At 40.8% G+C, this 11844-nt stretch overlaps 1 long non-coding RNA gene across 2 annotated transcripts; it reads left to right on the top strand.

Moving 5' to 3' along the window:
• The first annotated feature begins 2026 nt into the window (after nucleotides 1-2026).
• LOC117882003 lies at nucleotides 2027-8716 on the top strand. 2 transcript variants are annotated; one of them, XR_004646915.1, is made up of 3 exons: nucleotides 2027-2670; nucleotides 3840-3985; nucleotides 8577-8716. It is a non-coding gene; the product is annotated as an uncharacterized LOC117882003 (long non-coding RNA). The 2 variants fall into 2 exon arrangements; XR_004646916.1 differs by having other exon boundaries at nucleotides 8561-8716.
• Nucleotides 8717-11844: the final 3128 nt, after the last annotated feature.

Here is an 11844-nt window from a genome sequence, read left to right as displayed (position 1 = left end):
CCATTTGCCCTGATAGCGTTTCTCCATTGTTGCAATGTCCTGGTGAAATCACTTGCCGGGCTCGTCAGCACTGCTCCGCAGTTCGGTGGAAAAAAATCTAGATGAGAGTGCAAAAAATGTATCTTTAGTGACATGTTGCAGCCAAGGCTTTTGTATGCCTTGAGGAGGTTTTCCACCAACGACCTGTAGCTGTCTGCCTTGTTGTTTCTGAGAAAATTTATTGCCACTAACTGGAAGGCTTTCCATGCCATCTTTTCCTTGCCATGCAGTGCATGGTCAAATGCATCATCTCGAAGAAGTTCACGAATCTGGGGACCAACAAAGACACCTTCCTTTATTTTAGCTTCATTTAACCTTGGAAATTTTCCACGGAGGTACTTGAAAGCTGCTTGTGTTTTGTCAATGACCTTGACAAAATTCTTCATCAGACCCAGCTTGATGTGTAAGGGTGGTAACAAAATCTTCCTTGATTCAACAAGTGGTGGATGCTGAACACTTTTCCTCCCAGGCTCCAATGACTGTCGGAGTGGCCAGTCTTTCTTGATGTAGTGGGAATCTCTTGCATGACTATCCCATTCGCAGAGAAAACAGCATACTTTGTGTATCCAGTCTGCAGACCAAGCAAGAGAGCAACAACCTTCAATCGCCACAAAGCTGCCACTGATGTTGGTCATAGTTTATGCACCTCAAAAGTTTTTTCATGTTGTCATAGGTTTCCTTCATATGGACTGCCTGTCCAACTGGAATTGATGGCAAAACATTGCCATTATGCAGTAAAACAGCTTTAAGACTCATCTTCGATGAATCAATGAACAGTCTCCACTCATCTGGATTGTGAACGATATTGAGGGCTGCCATCACACCATCGATGTTGTTGCAGGCTACAAGATCACCTTCTATGAAGAAGAATGGGACAAGATCCTTTTGACGGTCACGGAACATGGAAACCCTAACATCACCTGCCAGGAGATTCCACTGCTGTAGTCTGGAGCCCAACAGCTCTGCCTTACTCTTGGGTAGTTCCAAATCCCTGACAAGGTCATTCAGTTCACCTTGTGTTATGAGGTGTGGTTCAGAGGAGGAGGATGGGAGAAAATGTGGGTCCTGTGACATTGATGGTTCGGGACCAGAAGTTTCATCCTCTTCCTCTTTCTCATCTGACTCAAGTGAGAATGATTCTGGTGCATCAGGAACCGGCAGTCCTTCTCCATGGGGTACTGGGCGTATAGCTGATGGAATGTTTGGATAATGCACGGTCCACTTTTTCTTCTTTGACACATCTTTCCCAACTGGAGGCACCATGCAGAAGTAATAATTGCTGGTATGATCTGTTGGCTCTCTCCAAATCATTGGCACTGCAAAAGGCATAGATTTCCTTTTCCTGTTCAACCACTGGCGAAGATTTGTTCCACAAGTGTTGCAGCATATGTGTGGGGCCCACCTCTTGTCCTGATCTCCAATTTTGCAGCCAAAATAAAGGTGATAGGCTTTCTTAACCATAGTGGTTATACTGCGCTTTTGTGATGCAAAAGTCACTTCACCACAAACAGAGCAGAAGTTATCTGCACTGTTCACACAAGTACGAGGCATCTCTGCTCACTTTGGCTAAACAGAAATGTGTCCCTTTGCAAAATCAAACACTGACAAATAAAAGAGCACGACGCTGTATGATTTCTAGAGCTGATATAGGGCAATTTGTTCTGCAGAGTGATGTAAGCTTCGTTATGATTGCATCATCCATGACTTCTAGGAATAACATGATGCAATTCATATCGTGTATGACGCAATACCAGCTTCAGATTGCATCATTCATTGTTTGCCTAAAAAGCAAGTACTGTCCAAACCCAGTCATAGATTTATTCATAGATCCAGTCAAAGATGTGTTTTAGTCATTTCTGGTTTAAATTGAGATCCCTTCCCTTTATAACTCACTTATCCTCCGCCATTCCCAAGTCAAGGGTCGTATATACTGACCCAATAGCATATCTTGAAAACTAGAGCCAATCAACAATTTTAAGCTTCATTTTTGTTCTCAGTGACCCAGAATTAGTAAAGTTTGACTACATTTATTTCAGAAGCATTTTGGCTGTAGAGCAGTGATTAGTGAGCTTTGTTGCCAGATTTCCATTTTGGAGTTGTAGAAAAACTTTTCAGATAAAAATGAGATATTTCAAACTGGGAAAGTTCAAACATTTATGCACTTGAATATTTATAAAACATTATAAGATCTGCTTGACCTTTGCTTATATTTACATGCTTATCTTAGCAGGACTCTGCGAGTATGTATGACTGTATCCAGGAGGAGCCACTGGCCCACCTGCATGCTGGACAGTGATAAAGTGCTGGGCCCATACAAAAGTCTGAGTCACGATCCTGACTCCAATGAAATCCATGGGAGTTTTTCTATTGACTTCAGTGGGGTCAGGATTTTGGCCTCAGGAAGGATAAAGTGGGCTTAAACTCATTTTAAGATTGCTGTAGAATAAATGCAGGATGCTCTTTTTTCAATCTTGACTGTATTATACTCAATGGACCAGATTTAGATCACCTGCTGTTTGGCCCCCAGCATAGGCCAAGAGAAAGGGGACCACAACAGCCATCTCTGTAGCTCTTAGGTTTTCAGACTGCTGAACACCAATCCAGTACCATTGAGCAATTTCGAGCATAAAGGTAAAAAAATGCAGCTAATTGTATACAGGGTCTATTGGGACAAAGAAAGGAGAGGGAGTAAAATAAGAATAAAAAAACCAAGCTTGTGTAAAGATTGTATCATATTCTGTTACTACTATTTGAGAAAAGTAAGTCATCCTGTAATTAACTAATGCATTGTATTGCTTATACACAACTTTGCCAGTTCCTGGCTCTTCAGTGCTGAACCAGGCTAACATGCCATTCTTTTAATGCAGCTTTTTTGCAGCTGAGGATAGAAGCATTAACATGAATTTTTAGTTTGGCAAAATGACTGCCTTCACTGTAAAAAGAGATTCATTAGTATGTCAAAAACAGATTAGGATTGTCGTAATGTATACCTGATTAGTATCTCTTCAGTAACAATTAGGTGCTGGTAAACTTGTTAACCTGAAGTTTTGCGCATTTTCTCTCTCTCTCTCTCTCTCTCTTTATTTAAAGAAGTAGAGTTTGGAAACTCCTGTGGATATCTCAGTGTAGTTTTGTTGCCAGCAAGCTGGGGGATGCAGGCTGACATGCAGCCTGTTTCTAATAGCACACACACTGTTTCTTTATTTAGAGCCTCTTTACCAGTATCAATTAAACCCCAGTTAAATTTGACACATCTTAACCTTGCGTTGGATCCAATTCATTGCTACAGCAGAACCCATATGGCACTGAGACAGTTGCAGGCATCAATTCATTGCTTATGTAGTTACTGGCTGAATGCCAAGCAGTAATCACTGCTTTTTGTTAATAGACATGTTTGCTTTTGCAGTCATTTCTATACACAGTGCTCTAGATTAATTAGAACAAAATCTGTCATCCATCTAAAAAACAACCAGAACACTATCTCTCTGTATTTTTTTCCCGTCAGATTTAAAGAGAGATGAATTCAGGCAAAATAGATTTACTTTAGTCTGGAATAACCTATTGTGCTTTGCTGAACATATATGTATTTGTTATTCTGATTTAATAAATAATTAAGTAGAAAGAGAACTGGGAAAAAAGAGCTGGAGATCTAAAATATACACATTCCAGAGATTAGTGGATTTCCTCAGAGTGAATTTATATTAAGTGGGAGATGGTATCCTTCAAAAATTAATATAGCATGTGTTTTTCATTAAATAAACAGATTTGTCATTTTATTGAAATATTATGTTTTTTCATAGGCAATCCACTCAAATCATTAGTGTGCGTATGGCGATCACACAGCAAGATTGTATAATCATCCCTGAGGTTTTAAAATGGGTCCTTCCATATCCTTTTGAATAATGCCCATTTATCTGTTTGAAATTACATCAATGTTAATGGACAGGTATGTAAACAGCTTTTACAAAATATTTCCTAAGTTACTGATACCAGATTTTAGACCAGATATGATTGTCGTGATTAAATACCATTCTTTTCCTCCTGTGTGTGAATAATCAACACAAGACAGGTATAGCCAGTTGTGCTCTCTAAACCATTCTGACTTCTTGACTACTGCTTTCAGACCACTTTTATTTTAAATCCAGGTCGAACACTATGGTGGACACTATCACTTTTCACAGACAAAACTTTAAAGTACATTGTTGAATTGCATTTATTATGCAATATGTTTTGTACTCAACTTAGTACTAGAGTATTTTACAAGAATAAAATAGTGCCACAATGGTGTCATCGTACAATCTATTTACCTCTCCAGGTTATTACACTGGTGCATTACAGCACCATGATATCAGAAGACCCCATGTTTTTGGGACAATGAATTGGTGTGTCATGTGTTGATTTTTAATATGGCTATGAAGAAATTGCTATAGTATTTTTCATTTCCACTCTTTTTGTCTACATTCATAGCAAACTATTTTGATCCTTGTGTTGTTCAAGGATCAGTTAGATGACATTTTAGCATGTTTGATTTGTCAGGTGCTTTTGAATTAAACCCTCCCCCTGCTTGCACACTTGAAAATAGGACAACAGACATGGGGCTTCATTCAAAGCCCACTGGAGCCAATGGGAATCTTTTAATCTACTTCAATGGGTTTTGGATCAGGTCCACTATTCTGAAATTTTAGTATTGCTTTCCAAAAGTACATTAGACTATTGTTAGTCAAATTGATGGATTTTGAATAGCTGTCCAGTACTCTTTAAAATAATCCACTATTAACATATTGAATACTGCATACATTTTTAAGTGTTAATGATTTAGATCAGTTTTCATTTAACAAAATCAATAAGCTAAGTTTGTAGCCTGTTATGTATTTCTGTTTATTTTAATGATTTAACATGACTTGTACTTTAGTATAAGATTATTTAAATAGAAATCCTTGCCTCCTCCTAAATCTTTGTAATCATGTTACTTGTTATATGTTACATATAACTTGTTTTTGGATGGAAAAAGAGTGGAAAATCTACGTTTGCTGGAAGTTAAAATCCTTTTCAACTTTTTTTTAAAGTGTTCAGTTTATGTTTTAGTATTCCAATACTGTTGGTCCATTGTTTGATACTACAGCTTTATCAGCAGAATGTGCGGCAGATGGTTTACATTTGCATTAGCCTTCTGGAAAAGGAATAAGCTACCACCAACATAAGCTGCAGCTTTTCTTTTCAAAATTTATAACAAATTGGTCAGAATGGCATTTAAAAAAACAACCAACATTAGCACCACTATCTCCCATTCCTTTTTTGAAGAGGAATAATGACTCCCACTCCAACACTGTCATTTGCACATGTTTTTCCCCAAAAATGTTTGTTAAAACGATTTAGGTGTTTCATTATGCAAAATGACTTTTATAAAAAGACCTTCCTTTTTGCCCCACAGTCACACTTAATTTCATTTGTCACTTGTTATAGAGTGGAATTATATGAAGCCGGGCTATATTATTTGTTCTAGCCTGTATTGGATAATTTATTACATTAAGAAACCAATAATTTTTAAATTTAATCAGATTTAAGTTTTAATAAGATTCATTCTCCTATTCACACTTGCTTAATTTAAGGATATTAAATCTGCTTAGGAATGAGCTACCTCTCAAAGCCTCATACGTCTATTAAAGGATTTTATTCCTGATGTGTTAATAGGATTTAATTATATTAGCCCTATAGTCCAGAGACACATCACAGTTTTTAAACTGATAAAGCAAGCAAACATCATGCTAAAAAAGTAATGGTCAGCTATCTTTTAAAAAGAATATTAAGGCTTGATAATTTTTACTGTCTCTGTGTTGTGTGAATTTTCATCATACTGAAATTTAAAATTTTGAATGCTGAACACAGTGGAAGGTAAACTTCCTTTTCTAAATGAATTTAAAACAAGGTTAACACAGAAGTTAACAAATCCAGTTTAAATGAATGCTCTATCTCTAAATTGTTCCTTATCTCTGATTCAAAGAGATTTATTTAAACAAACTTCTAGCTTTTTTTCACCTTTCTTTTGACTGTTGAACTCATGGTTTTGTGCATGAAACAGAACTGCAGCAAGTTGTTATGAAAACTGAGGATATTAAATATTGCCTGGATTTCTTTCTTTCCTGTGGCTAATTAGGTTTAATGACAAACAGTGGAGGAAATGGAAAACAATTGCTTGGGGACCGTCTACTGTGGCATGGTGGGAGAGACAGGCAGGGGAGGGAGGCACAGACTGCTGTAGTCTGTAAATCTTGTCAATTTCTCCATCAGCATTATTTGCATCGATCAAAAGTGTTGGCTCTTGTCAAGTTCATATGAAAGCTAAATGTACAGAAGTCAGTGTTTCTGATGGCTGCATATAACTCTAAGATGGAAAAAACTACAAGATTTGCATAGAATCACAGGGAAGAGGGAAAAAAACCCATAGCAATATCCTATCCAGTTGGATACTTTGCTTCCAAAATTAGGTTGACGCATGTTATGGCACATTTCCACCAGTAATCACAGACACACCGCATATATTTCAGGAAGATGTAGGCCTGATTTTTCCTCTCATTTATACAGAGCTAGACTTTGAGCCCCCCTTTGAGCACATAGCGTGGGCTGCTTTTATTTGGGGAAACTAGAAATGTAAAGGAGGATCTTAGCTTTCTTTTTTTCCCCCCCAAAGTAATTTTCTGGCACTTCTCCTTGCCAAAATAGCCTTGAAAATGTAAACTGGTATAAACAGACCTCTAGCTTAGGAAGGGACAAACAGCTGGACTGTACTTTTCCAGCAGAAGGTTGGCGAGGAGGATATAAAGATTTTGCGTCAGGTTATCATTTTTGTTTTGGCCCCTTTATGCAACTAGAATGGAACAATGGACCAGTAAGCTGGGTGAGGTCAGCTTAGAATTCTGGCAGGATTGGGAGGTGTAACAGGGTGTCTGGCCCTGTTCTGGAGGGAAGCCCAGCAGGCAGGTGCTGGGAATCAGCTGGATCTAGCTTGAGAATTAAAAAAAGGGTCCCAGCTCCATGAGGGGTAGGGAACTAGGAGAGAGTTGGGAGCATTCTCTCTTGTGGCTGCAGGAGGTGAGGGTGAGCACGCTCTGTGGACCCTCAGGCAGGGGATATCCAGACCCTTTTGTTACCAGAGGGCCCCATAATCTCAGCCAAGAACAGGGCTTTTGCTTTTGTTATTGTTCTGCGTTTCCTTTTGTTTTGTGTTGGAATATAAACAGAGCCTTGAAAAAAGGGGCTATAAATGGAACTGGGTGTGGCTGATTGATCCAATCCACAAGTATACAGGGGCATAACTGACTCTTGCACCATTGCCCAGTTCTGCCACAGCACTTGGGCAGGTTGAGGTTGGGGAGACGTCGGACTACAGAGAAGAGCTTGAAAACCTGAACCCTAAAGTCTAAACAACCAGAAGGTAAATAGAAAGAACCTCACATGTATTATTTGTTTTAAAATCTCATGGTCTTTAAACCAGTCTCATGATTTTAAATACTTGAGATTGACAATTCTGGTAGTGTGCTAAAGCATCCTGTGCTCCAGCTGTGCTTAAGGGCTAGTTCTCAAGGGAGTGCAGATCAACCGGGAGAAACAAGAGGCCACGGTTAACTCCTTAACAGCCCTATGAGCACCTCAATGAATTTGGGTTTCCCTCTCAACATGGTAAGGCTGGCTCTGCTTTTATTCCCACATAACTCCTTTGACTTCAGTGATGTTACTCCTGATTTATGCCTGTGTAAATGGATGGTGTATTAGGACCGTGATGTAGCTTTTATGTTAAGACTTTAATTATAAATTGATTAGATTGTTAATTCAGGTATGTCATCACTTGCTCGAGAGGTTTTATTTCTCTGTTTATATATGTGTATGTATATATTAAATGTAAGCAGAGTCAGGATGAGCTCTACTCTGACATCTGGTGGTGAATTATGGCGAGTGTGGAAAAGAACTCCAGGGGCTGATCTTGTTTGCAGAGGCACACCCACCCGCCTGGCATGAAACAACAGCAACTCAAAGTGGTTACTTTGGCTGGTGTGGGATCCCCAGTTTTCTCTGTTATTGGGGCAGGAAGAATAAAGTTTTGTTACCCTGATTCTGTGAATCAAGGCCAGTGGAACTGTTGTATGACAGAAGGACTGAGTGAGTCCTTCACCATTACCTAAGTAGCACTTGCTTGACAAGGGGCATGGGTTACAAAACTCAGTGAATTGAGAGAGGGTGGGGACAGGTATTTGTACCTGATGGGATGGGCTCCCTCTGAGGGTTTGAAACACCAATTGCACTACATCCTCTCTCCACTGTTGAATATCAGAGCTAACTTTGATTCCATTAGGAGTCTAGTTACAGACTGCTGAGCTGAATTCACTTTGGGCCAATGGTGCACTAGCACTGGGGCTCCCCTACTATGAGCTGAAATTGCTAAGAGCTGAAATCACAAAAGAGCTAAAGTTATTAAGAGCTGAGATCACTGAGTGCTATGTTAACTAGTTAACTATGTTAACTGAAGCTATATTGCTAAGCAGCTGGCGGAGCAATTTGTGGGGACGACTGGAGGAGCAGCGAGCGGCATGGAGCCTTGCGGGGCCAGTTGGAGCGGCCCAAGGAACGGCGAGCGGAGCTGTTTGCGGGGATGGCTGGAGCGGCTCACAGGTCAGTGAGCGGAGCGGAGCAGCTTGTAGAGCGGAGCAGTTTGTGGGACGGCAGGAAGCGGACTGGCTCGTGGTGAAGGCTGCGGCGGAACCCTACGGAGAGACAGCCGGCCGGCCTTGGATCACGTAAGGTGCCCCTTAACATCCTATGTGCCCCCCCTTTTACTCTGGGGCTGCACTGACCAGGGACAGAGACTTTGGGGTTTGTTGGAATTTTGGGACTTTGGGTGGTTGCTGGACCCAAGAGACTTTGGGGCTGTTGGACTTTGGGGACTCTGGGTGATTTTTGGGTTGCTGATTCAAGAACCAAAGGGAAAGGACACAGCCCAATTTGCTGGGGTGGGTTTTTTGCTCATGGTTTGTGTTATGAATCCTGTTTGTGGTGTTTTTCCAATTTAATGCTGATGTCATTTACCTCATTTTGTTAAACATTTTCTGCTACACTCAGACTCCGTGCTTGCGAGAGGGGAAGTATTGCCTCTTAGATGCACCCAGGGTGTGGTATGTAATTGTCCCAGGTCACTGGGTGGGGGCTCGAGCCGGTTTTGCATTGCGTTATTGAAACGGAACCCCTAGATACAGAACCCGGCCCTTGTTGCTGCCAACTTAGATGGGCAGAAGGGTTACATAAATATTACATAATTTGCACCGTGAACTCAAGACCTTTAAGTTTGTGCCTGAAGTGTCCACACAGTGGAGTTATAGTGCAGCACTTCGGTGTGCACTGCTATTCACCTCCCCTTACTCCAAACTGTGAGGTAGTGTAGATATGCCTTAAGAACCAATAATGGAAATTGTACTAGCCAGGAGGAATTTAATGGAGTGTGCTTTTCCCTGTTTGTCAGAAACAAAGAAAAGAAAACGCCTATTTTAGACTTTTAAAGATAATCACACAGTTCCACCTCTGGAATATTCATTTGGCTGTGTTCAGCAACCTATAAATATGCATTGTGAAAGAGCAGGAGAAAACTGGGAATATGTCTTCACCATGCCACATGGCATGGAAATCTTCCCTTTAAACCTGCTCTTGTTATGTGGGGAAAACTGGTTCAACATCTAACTTCTGCATATTACCATTTTGGCTCCTGGTAATGGTGTTGGCAGTGGAATAACTCACCTTTATTACATGTTTCTATATGGTACATCTGGATTCTGGAATATGATGGAGGATCTGCTTAAGGAAACACTAGTGTGGAAGAAGATTCTAAATTCAGACTTGGGTGCTATAAGCAATGTTAAAGAATTCATCCATAAAAATGGAGAAGTCTTCATAGGCTGATCAAAAGGCAAACAGATGACCAGTATGTGAATGGAATTCTAAAGTTTCAGGGTGTGGTACTAATGAAGAGCACATTTATCGATTGAGAAATAATAACAAAGCTTAAAAATTAGTTTGCTTGGCTAGCTAGAGTGATATAAAATACACTATTGTTTAATTATACTCCCTATGTTTATAAAATCAAAGTCCTGCTAGAGGTGGCAGGAAGCTGTATATGGTACTTCTCAGAGGTTCATTTGTGTATGTATCTATAAAAGAGAGGGAGGAAGGAGTATGTCAGGTACTTGGCATTGGTGAAGTTCTACCTTTTGATTTTTGTCCTCATTTTAATTGAAAAAAATGATGACATGACCCTTTGTCCCTTACGTCACAGAAGGCAGACAAAGGATGAGATTCACTAACATAGAAAAGTTAGGAGATCAAACAGTTGGGAGGGTATATATAATATTTATTAGTATTAAGACTGATGCTGCATTATTAAGACTAATAAGTGTTTAACGTCTACTGTAAGGAAATCAAATTATATTTGCAAAACTTTATTATTGTTTGAGTTATTAGAAAGTAGGGAGACAAGGTGGGTGAGGTAATATCTTTTACTGGACCAACTTCTGTTAGTGAGAGAGACAAGCTTTTGAGCCACGCAGAGCTCTTCTTCAGGTCTCTGGAAAGGTACTCCCAGTATCACAGCTAAATGCAAGGTGGAACAGATTGTTTAGCAAACAGGGCCGGCTCCAGGCACCAGCCGAGCAAGCTCGTGCTTGGGGCAGCAGATTCTAAGATGCGGCTTCCCTCCAATCCTTTTCCAATCTGTAGGTTTTTTTTCCTTTTTGGTTCGCCACTCCGGTCACCCTGTAGGGGGCGGCAGCGTGGAGGAGGGGAGCACCCTGCTGGGAGCGGGCTGCGCGCTATGTCTGCCCCAGCTGGTGCCAGGTCTGCAGCCTGCGTCCTTCCCTGCCTGCAGACCGGAGCAGCGCGGAGCCCTCCCGGCAGGAGGTGCGGCGGGAGGGGCCGCGTGGTGAGCGCCCCACTGAAGGAAGCCCTGGCCACCCCCCTTTTCTCTCCCCCCCCGCTCCCCCCCCCTCCTCCTGCTAGCTGGGGTGTGCACTCCGCTGCCCAGGGCACGTTTAATAGGCAGAGGGACTCCCTGCGCTGCAATTTCATTTGGTGACCCCTAGTTCTTGTATTATGGGAATAAGTAAATAACTTTTCCTTATCCACTTTCTCCACATCACTCACGATTTTAAATACCTCTATCATATCCCCCCTTAGTCTCCTCTTTTCCAAGCTGAAGAGTCCTAGCCTCTTTAATCTCTCCTCATATGGGACCCATTCCAAACCCCTAATCATTTTAGTTGCCCTTTTCTGAACCTTTTCTAGTGCCAGTATATCTTTTTTGAGATGAGGAGACCACATCTGTACACAGTATTCGAGATGTGGGCGTACCATCGATTTATATAAGGGCAATAATATATTCTCAGTCTTATTCTCTATCCCCTTTTTAATGATTCCTAACATCCTGTTTGCTTTTTTGACTGCCTCTGCACACTGCGTGGACATCTTCAGAGAACTATCCACGATGACTCCAAGATCTTTTTCCTGACTTGTTGTAGCTAAATTAGCCCCCATCATATTGTATGTGTAGTTGTGGTTATTTTTTCCAATGTGCATTACTTTACATTTATCCACATTAAATTTCATTTGCCATTTTGTTGCCTAATCACTTAGTTTTGTGAGATCTTTTTGAAGTTCGTCACAGTCTGCTTTGGTCTTAACTATCTTGAGCAGTTTATTATCATCTGCAAACTTTGCCACCTCTGTTTACCCCTTTCTCCAGATCATTTATGAATAAATTGAATAGGATTG

This window comes from Trachemys scripta, chromosome 8 (genome assembly GCF_013100865.1).
Source record: "Trachemys scripta elegans isolate TJP31775 chromosome 8, CAS_Tse_1.0, whole genome shotgun sequence".
In the NCBI taxonomy this organism is placed as follows: domain Eukaryota; kingdom Metazoa; phylum Chordata; order Testudines; family Emydidae; genus Trachemys; species Trachemys scripta.
The sequence above is the reverse complement of the archived record's forward strand: the minus strand, read 5'-3'. Positions and strand labels throughout refer to the sequence as shown.